The 9024-nt window shown below is 46.6% G+C and overlaps 1 long non-coding RNA gene across 1 annotated transcript; it reads left to right on the forward strand.

The window, feature by feature from the left end:
* Window positions 1-840: 840 nt before the first annotated feature.
* On the forward strand, window positions 841-7489 carry LOC142776731 (uncharacterized). The gene is made up of 3 exons (XR_012887767.1): window positions 841-1000; window positions 2271-2356; window positions 2720-7489. It is a non-coding gene; the product is annotated as an uncharacterized LOC142776731 (long non-coding RNA).
* The last annotated feature ends 1535 nt before the right edge of the window (window positions 7490-9024 follow it).

The following is a 9024-nucleotide window of genomic DNA, read 5'->3' on the forward strand; positions in this document are numbered from 1 at the left end:
TGATCAGGTTCGCTGAGGCGCTTCTACGCTCTAAAACATGGGTTATGACCAATTCACACGGAAAGCTACCACTGCACTTATGCACAACCATCGTTACATCAACAACATTTAACAAGAACGTGCCCTGCCTTTGCTACAGGTGCTTAGCTAGCTCATTGGACAACCATTTGGAATTATGTGCTGATCATGTGGTCAGCAAGAAGTTTGTTATAACAACCTCGGCACGTTTTGTGGTACGTGACAAGCCTTCTAAACATCCACGACTGTAGATGAATTTGTTCCAGCTTCGACTACGCATTCAGTGTTTGCGGAACCATATGCCTAATTGCCAGACACGGATAATGCGAAGAGAAATTCCTCTTAAAAAAGGTGTAGCGATTCTCTCCCGCTAATACCACCGAGGACGAAATAGTTATTGTTTCTGGCTATTCCAGGGTGCACTTTGTTTTCTGCAAGTTTTGCTTCACTATTTTTTGCCCACTGCAGTCGCATTCTGTGAAAATGCTCAAAGAACCCGAAGCTGGTAAATAACCTGCGCCGCTGTGCGGCTGGGTGGAAGGAGAGTTGCCATTTACAAGGAGTCATTCTTGAAGCGCAATTCGATTGCCTTCCGTGTCGAACCGCCGCCCGCCATATGCGCCATAGCGTTTGCCTTTCGGCGCCCTCTTTGGCGGGTTTCTCGCTCACTCCACTCACCCCGGCCAGCATTGCCCCCGCAACAGCGGTGTAGCGAATAGTTGCGTCACAGAACACCTGCGTCGACAGCTGCGGCACCGCCACCAGTGCCCCCTCCTCCTTCTCTCTCTCTCTCTTAACGTTGCTCTCTGTCTCATCCGTCTTTCAAATGCGTTGCGTTGGTCTCGGGTCTTGGTCGTTGTGTGAGTTCCAGCGAACAGGCGCATCTTCAAAGGTGGTCACGCATGACACCGTGTTCGAAGTGACGCTCGGATTAAGGAATATTCATGGAGCGGCGGACATGGACAACGTGGGCCTGTTAACGGTAAGTGTACTGTTTTCGTAGGTTGTAATCATACAGCCCTAGCTGGGCGCCTGCAGCAGCTCTGCCGAAGTAGGCTGCCAGCCATTTACAACAGCATACGTTCGCGGGCCTGTTGCAGATGCCCGAGTAAGTGCATGCATCACTCATACAGTGAGTGATGTGATCACTTAACAAGGGCGCGATTAGTTGCTGATCGCACATTGTCTCTGCACTGCTGAAAGTGATTGCTATTGTTTCAAGATGCGCTTTAGGCTACATCGTAATAACATTTCTAATAATACTCAAATGTGCAACGTGCTTCTGTAGGTGTAAGCGTAAAAAAAGAAAGAAAAAGAAAAAATTATGTACGAAGGCGCACTGTACGGAATGGCTTTTTTTTTAGCTTAAAAATGGTATAGCTTGAGGTGCTGATATGCTGCGATGCTCCCAGCACGTGCACGTCGGTCTTTTAAAATATTTAGGACACGTGTCACCAGCAACAGGAAAAGATTTAGTAGACTTGCAAAGGCGCTTTGTTGTGACCATCGCCGTGCGTAGTTTTCCCTCGTTTTTGTTTGCCGTTTTCGTGCTTTGCTTATATCTGCGATAGCGTTCGATGTTATAACAGAATCGAGAGAGTATACGTGACTGTGGGAGCTATGTGTCGTAGCTCTAGCATAAGCCATGGCTGCTGCAACGTAGACGGCGTCCGCACGCGTTGGTGTCGTTCGAGCGCTCCTACTTGCCTTATTGTGTTTAACTGAGTATTTAGGCACGGGTTACGTTTGTAAGTCTTGTGGTCAACAATCGCTAATAGCGTGCCCCTGATTGCCTTATGAGGATGGGCTTGATTGTCGAAATATGCCAGACGCTTTTTCTGAAAGCAAGCTTTGAAGAAATTTTTTAAAAGAAATACTTTCATACGAGCTAGGCAGTGCATATTGCAGGCCCGCAACTCCTCAAAAACTGGACGAGCTATCACAATTTTTATTAAAATACAATGAATTAAGATGGTTGATTTATAGATGACGAATTTCTGTGCTAGATTAGGTGCACAAAATACATCTTCGCAGCCCTACGTCTAGAAAGGAGGCAAATAGGAAGCACAGTGCCACATTTGGATTAGATGCCATGGACGAAGCCTCTTGTGAGGGTAGAAAGAACGAAAAAATTGTTCATTTTTGATGCCCTTATAGCGGCAATCAGAATCGCACTGATTGCTTAATTGCCACAATTCCTCAAATTGTTAGAGGCGTGATTAAAGTCAGTAAATCTTTTACTTTTTTTGCAGACCTCTTCGCTAGTGCCACACCCAAGATCATTTGTTCCCATGTAAAAGAGAAAGCAGAGATACCTTGACTGTTTGTACATAAAGAGGTAAGTTTCTTGTGCGTTTTAATTATTGCTACATGTTCTGAACGTTGTACTTTAAAAATTTTTTCACACTGGCTCATTACCTTATAAGGAATTTGATTCTTAGGTGAGTTCAGGCTTTCGTAAGTGCCATTTTTGAGCTGTAGTTTTACACTTCACCTTGATTCGGGAATTCGCTGTATGCTGGAAAACTATCTTATCTCTATCATACAAAATTATTGCAATGTATGGGTTGTATGCTTCGAGTTCAGTGTAATGTCAATTACACGCCATTTCAAAGGATACGCACTACAAATTCTTAATATATGGTGCTGTGAAACAGCACGAACATCATTTTATAAGAAATTATATTTGCTCTTATTACAGGACGAGATAGTGCCACTGACGCCCTGCGTAGTCTACCCCGGCCCCAGCCTAGAGCAAGCCTAGTTCCTGAACCTCCACGTGGATGACCAAATCATGTTCCGTGTCAGTAATGACGAAAAAGAAGTGACAGCACTGATGAGTTGATTTTTTTTAATTTTCAACATTGTCTACGGACGCAAGGCCTTTAAAAACCACCGTGATAGAGCGACTTTTTCTCGGCATGAGTTTGGAGCTTATCAAACAAGTTGTTCAGGCAGTACGACGCTGAAAATTTTAGTGTCACAATGCCTGAACAACTTTTTCTAGTGTGGTCATGGTAGATGAACAAATATTGTTATTTGTGTAAGTTATTTTGCTTATATATAGCTGGACCACTCCATGCCAAATGTCCCAGCCACTTTGGCGACCGTCTGAAATGTATTTTAAAAAAATTTGCCGACTTACTGCGTTGAAAACAGTGAAGTGCTAGAATATTTCAGAGAGAAAAAAGCTTTGTTCATGTGATTGGCTTCAGAACTTCCTGGCATAATGCCATGTGGGTGTTGTTTGTACAAAATTTGAATTTAAAAGTACCGCTCATTTTTCTAAACCAAATTCAGTCTACATGTTAAGTAAATGTGCTTGTGTAAAGCATTTGAAGCTATATTAGTGCAATTTTTCGCTACATTCTCTTCCAAGAATAAAGCCAAAATGTTTTATGTTTGCATTCTTTATTGCAATATTGCATTTTGTATGAATATCTGAGCAGTGAATACTTACTCCACAAAAAGTATACTTTGAGGAAAAAATATCTTTAGACCTCTTAAACTGCTTAATTATACGAGAAACTATCACGAATTTTAAAAAATTGTTATTTTTGTCCGTATTGAGCTGCAACTTGCTCCATGTTGCAATACACTGAAAATTCATCATTGTACCTGAATTCAAAGAAAATAAAGTTCTTTTTATAATAAAAGTCTTATCACAAAAAGGAGAGGAAAGAGCGCTGTCAACTGAATTTTATTGAAGGTGCTACAAGCGCTTTTATACTGAGCACAAGAACAGGGCTCATCTGCAACAACACTTGTGTGACCATGACAAAATAATCTTAACCGAGAAAAGAATACTCTCTTTCGGAAAAAATAGGAGAAGGTGTACTGATGCATTGATCCTTGGCCTTCCTGATTTACTGAATCTTGGCTTAACCCGGACATTCAGGATAACTAACTACTTTCCGCAAAATTTTTATACTGTATTCACAGGCAAGATAGGCTGGGGCGCCGGGTAGGCGGGGTTGTGGCGCTTGTAAAGCCTACTTTGCCTTCCTCCAGAATTGATGCAGAATGCCGTCATAAAATCCTGTGCATGAATCTAACTTTTCCAACCAGTAAAACAGTACTAATCGCATGTTATCGAGCCCCCGACTTTCACGATAATTTTACACAAGAACTCTACTCTTTCGTCTTAGACCTAACTTCTCGCTTTCCCCATTCGAACTTCTTGTTGTGTGGCTATTTCAATTTCCTAGACATTGATTGGGTTCACCTAGCTGCTCACTCACCCCTTTCAAAAACCTTTCTAGAATTGTGCCTTATGTTTAATTTTGCCCAAATGGTTACTATGCCCACTCGTGGTACCAACATACTCGATTTATTTTTGGTCTCAACTCCTGATCTTGTAAACTCAGTTCAAAGCGTAGATGGTATCACTGACCATAAAATTTTGTTATATTGGCCTCTCCATTCCTATTCCTACCAGACAATCTCTCAATAAGTACAGCCGTGATTATAAAAAAGCCAATTTTTTCAATAATAATGATGAACTGTCGGACTTCTATGAAACGTTTTTTTATTTTGCTGCTTCGCGAACAGTCGAACAAAACTGGGTGTTATTTAAAAACTAGTTGCTGTCTTTAATTGACAGACATGTACCTATAAACTGTATTCGCGAGGATGTCGAAAGACCATGGTACTCTAATTCCTTGGGGAGGCTGTCAAAAATAAAAAAACGCCTCTTCAGAGAAGCAATGTTATCGAAATCGCCTGGTAAATGGGAAAAGTATCGCACATGTTTGCGCGAGTACACTTCACTGTTAAAGAATGCAAAAAGGCGATTCTTCGGTCATGATCTCCTCGGCATCCTGCGTGACAACCCAGAAAAGTTTTGCAAGTATTTGTCCCCTAAAAACAGCGCTGCTCAAAACTTGCCATTTACTAATCCCGATGGTTCGGCCTTTTTGGCCACTAACTCCGCAGAAATCATGAATTCCCTTTTTTATCTATATTGTCACGGGGTCGTGACGTGGCCGAAGACAGGAAACTTCGTGTTGGGATTTAACTGTTTATTTGGGCGAATCTGTGCCCGGTATAGGGAAAGTCCAATTACAGCAGCAGTCTTGCACAGATAGCAGTCTCGGACTGATAGCGGCGAACGCAGCGTCGGCCTTCGATCAACAACTACTGACAAGTGGCGAAGCGCGTCGGAATTTACACTCTTGCCATCGAATGTTCTAGCGTTATCGTTGGCGGTGGCGTAGGTTCCAGAACAATCTGTACCGTTCGCACAGTGGGCGTGACCTTATCGAAATGATCTACTACAGTCCGGAACCTTCTGGAAAAGTGCGGGCGCGGTTTGCGCTGAGAATCGTGTGGTGTTTTGGGACGATAACGAGAACTTTGGAAATGGAACGTGGCATTGCCCCCCTCTGAAAAAACGCATTGTCCCGATGCTTTAACTAAAGATGAAGGTGCAATAATATTGCAAGAAAGTACAATGAATAAATTACGATGAAACAGTAATACAAAAAACGCTGTTTCAGTTTGTTAACGCGCATGAAACGGCTTGAGGCGCGCGACATGCACGACTTCAGGTCGCGATCGGCGTCGTTGAGAGTTCGTGATACCGTCGGAGACAACCTCGTAATCAAGTGGGCTGAGACGTCGAACCACCCTGTACGGTCCGAAGTAGCGTCGCAGAAGCTTTTCACTTAGTCCACGTCGGCGTATCGGCGTCCACACCCAAACACGTTCACCGGGCTGGTATTCCACGAAGCGTCGTCGAAGGTTGTAACGGTGGCCGTCTATCATCTGTTGATTCTTGATACGGAGACGCGCAAGTTGTCGGGCTTCTTCGGCACGTTGAAGGTACTCGCTCACATCGAGGCTTTCTTCGTCGGTGACGTTGGGTAACATGGCATCGAGCGTCGTTGCCGGGCTCCTTCCTTAGACCAATTTGTATGGAGATATCTGCGTCGTCTCCTGCACCGCCGTGTTGTATGCGAAGGTCACATACAGAAGAATGGCGTCCCACGTCTTGTGTTCGACATCGACGTACTTTGACAGCATGTCGGCGATCGTCTTGTTAAGCCGCTCGGTGAGGCCGTTGGTCTGTGGGTGGTACGCTGTAGTCCGGCGGTGGTTTGTTTGGCTGTATGCCAAGATCGCTTGAGTTAAGTCGGCAGTGATTGCCGTTCCTCTGTCGGTGATAAAAACCTCCGGAGCGCCGTGACATGGGACAATATTTTCGACGAAGAACTTAGCTACCTCGGATGCACTGCCTTTTGGCAGGGCTTTTGTCTCGGCGTAGCGGATGAGGTAGTCGGTAGCTACCACGATCCACTTGTTTCCGAAAGCCGACGTCGGGAACGGCCCTAGTAGGTCCATACCAATCTGCTGGAAAGGTTGACAAGGTGGATCAATTGGCTTCAGAAGTCCCGCTGGCCTTGTCGGCGGTGTCTTGCATCGCTGACAGTCCCGGCATGTCCTCACATAATGAGTGACGTCGGTGGTAAGACGTGGCCAGTAGTACCTTTCTTGTATCCTCGCAAGCGTGCGAGAAACACCGAGGTGCCCTGCCGTCGGATCGTCGTGTAAGGCCTGCATGAGTTCTGGTCGCAGAGCTGAAGGCACCACAAGGAGGTACTTAGCTCGAAGCGGTGAAAAGTTTTTCTTTTGTAGAAGACCGTTTCGTAGAAAGAACGACGCAAGTGCGCGCTTGAATACCTTCGGGACTTCGGCGGTCCTGCCTTCGAGGTATTCTATTAGGGCCTTAAGTTCCGGGTCGGCCCGCTGTCGTTCAGCGAAGTCGTCTGTAGTTATCGTTCCCAAGAAGTAGTCGTCATCCGGGTCGTCAGGTAGCGGTTGGTCGACAGGCGCACGAGAGAGACAGTCGGCGTCGGAGTGTTTTTTGCCGGACTTGTAAATGACAGTAATGTCATATTCTTGAAGTCTCAGGCTCCATCGTGCGAGGCGACCTGAAGGGTCCTTCAAGGTGGCTAGCCAACACAAGGCGTGGTGGTCGCTCACAACTTTAAAGGGCCTGCCGTAGAGGTAGGGGCGAAATTTTGACGTAGCCCAGATGATGGCGAGGCACTCCTTTTCTGTTGTGGAATAATTTGCTTCTGCTTTGGATAGCGATCGGCTGGTGTAACCAATAACCCTTTCAAGTCCGTCAGCCCTCTGCACAAGAACGGCGCCAAGACCTACGCTGCTTGCGTCAGTATGTATTTCTGTCTCGGCGAATTCGTCGAAATGGGCAAGTAACGGAGGCGTCTGGAGGCGATGTTTAAGCTCCTGGAAAGCGTGTTCCTGTGGCGTTTCCCACTTGAATTCCACGTCGGCCTTGGTAAGGTTAGTGAGAGGATCGGCGATGCGGGCGAAGTTTTTCACGAACCGCCTATAATAGGCGCACAGGCCCAGAAATCGGCGCACGGCCTTCTTGTCAGTGGGCGGCGGAAAGTTGGTGATGGCGGCTGTTTTCCGCGGATCGGGACGAACTCCAGACTTGCTGATAACGTGCTCCAGAAACAAGAGCTCCTCATACGCAATTCTGCGTATGAGGAGCTCTTGTTTTTCTGGCTTCAGTGTGAGTCCGGACGTCTTGATGGCTTGAAGTACAGCTTCAAGGCGCCGAAGATGCTCGTCGAAACTCGAGGAAAACACGACGACGTCGTCCAAGTACACAACGCAAGTCTGCCACTTCAATCCTGCCAGTACTCTATTCATAACGCGTTGAAAAGTTGCAGACGCTGTGCAAAGGCCGAAGGGCATCACCTTAAACTCGAAGAGGCCGTCCGGTGTTATAAACGCCGTCTTCTCTCGGTCTCTTTCGTCGACTTCGATTTGCCAATAGCCAGTCTTGAGGTCCATTGACGAAAAGTACTTGGCGTTATGGAGCCGATCAAGTGCGTCGTCTATTCGTGGGAGAGGATACACGTCCTTTCTTGTGATTTTGTTCAGGCGGTGATAATCGACACAGAAACGTAGGGTCCCATCCTTTTTCTTCACTAACACCACGGGGGACGCCCATGGGCTCTTGGACGGCTGGATAATGTCATCCCGCAGCATTTCATCAACTTGTCTCTTCATGGCCTCACGTTCTCGCGTCGAAACCCTGTACGGACTCTGACGGAGTGGTCTGGCATTTTCTTCGGTTATGATGCGATGTTTCGTGATTGGGGTCTGCCGAATTTTCGATGACGACGAAAAGCAATCTTCGTATTGCAGGAGCAGGGCCTTGAGCTGTGCTTGCTTATTGTTTGGAAGTCTGGGATGGACGTCAAAAGCTATGGGAGGGGCTTGGTTCCTCCGAGCAGGTTCCGCAGTATCGGCGAGGGCGAAAGCACTGGTGGCTTCGACAATTTCTTCGATGCATGCGACCGTTGTTCCTTTCTTCACATGTTTGTACTCCTTGCTGAAATTCGTGAGCATAACCGTTGCTTTGCCTCCCCATAGCTCTGCAATTCCTCTTGTGACGCAAATATTTCGGGTGACTAACAGATGCTGACTGCCTTCAACGACGCCTTCCAAGTCAGGTGCTTTAGGAGCGCCGACTGAAGTAATGACGCTTGAGCGAGGCGGAATGGTGACTTGTTCTTCCAGCACATTCAAGGCATATGGTGTCCTGGCGGCGTGCGCGGCGGTAGTGCTTCTTCTGTGGATAACGTTATCGACTTTGTTTTTAGGTTGATGACAGCACCATGGAGGCATAAGAAGTCCATGCCAAGGATGACATCTCTCGCGCAACGCTGTAGGATTACGAAGTCTGTAGGATAAATACGGCCGTTAATGGTGACTCTCGCTGTGCAGATTCCTGCAGGCGTTACGAGATTACCTCCAGCTGTGCGGATTTCAGGGCCTTTCCAAGCGGTCTTAACTTTCTTTAACTTCGCGGCGAACGACCCACTGATGACAGAATAGTCAGCTCCAGTATCGACGAGAGCAGTCACACTGTGGCCATCGATAAGAACGTCGAGGTCGCTAGTTCACCGTCTCGCATTACAGTTAGGGAGTGGCGTCGGGTCACGGCTGCGTCGGCTTGTTCCGCTG

This window comes from Rhipicephalus microplus, chromosome X, assembly GCF_043290135.1.
Source record: "Rhipicephalus microplus isolate Deutch F79 chromosome X, USDA_Rmic, whole genome shotgun sequence".
Lineage (NCBI taxonomy): Eukaryota > Metazoa > Arthropoda > Arachnida > Ixodida > Ixodidae > Rhipicephalus > Rhipicephalus microplus.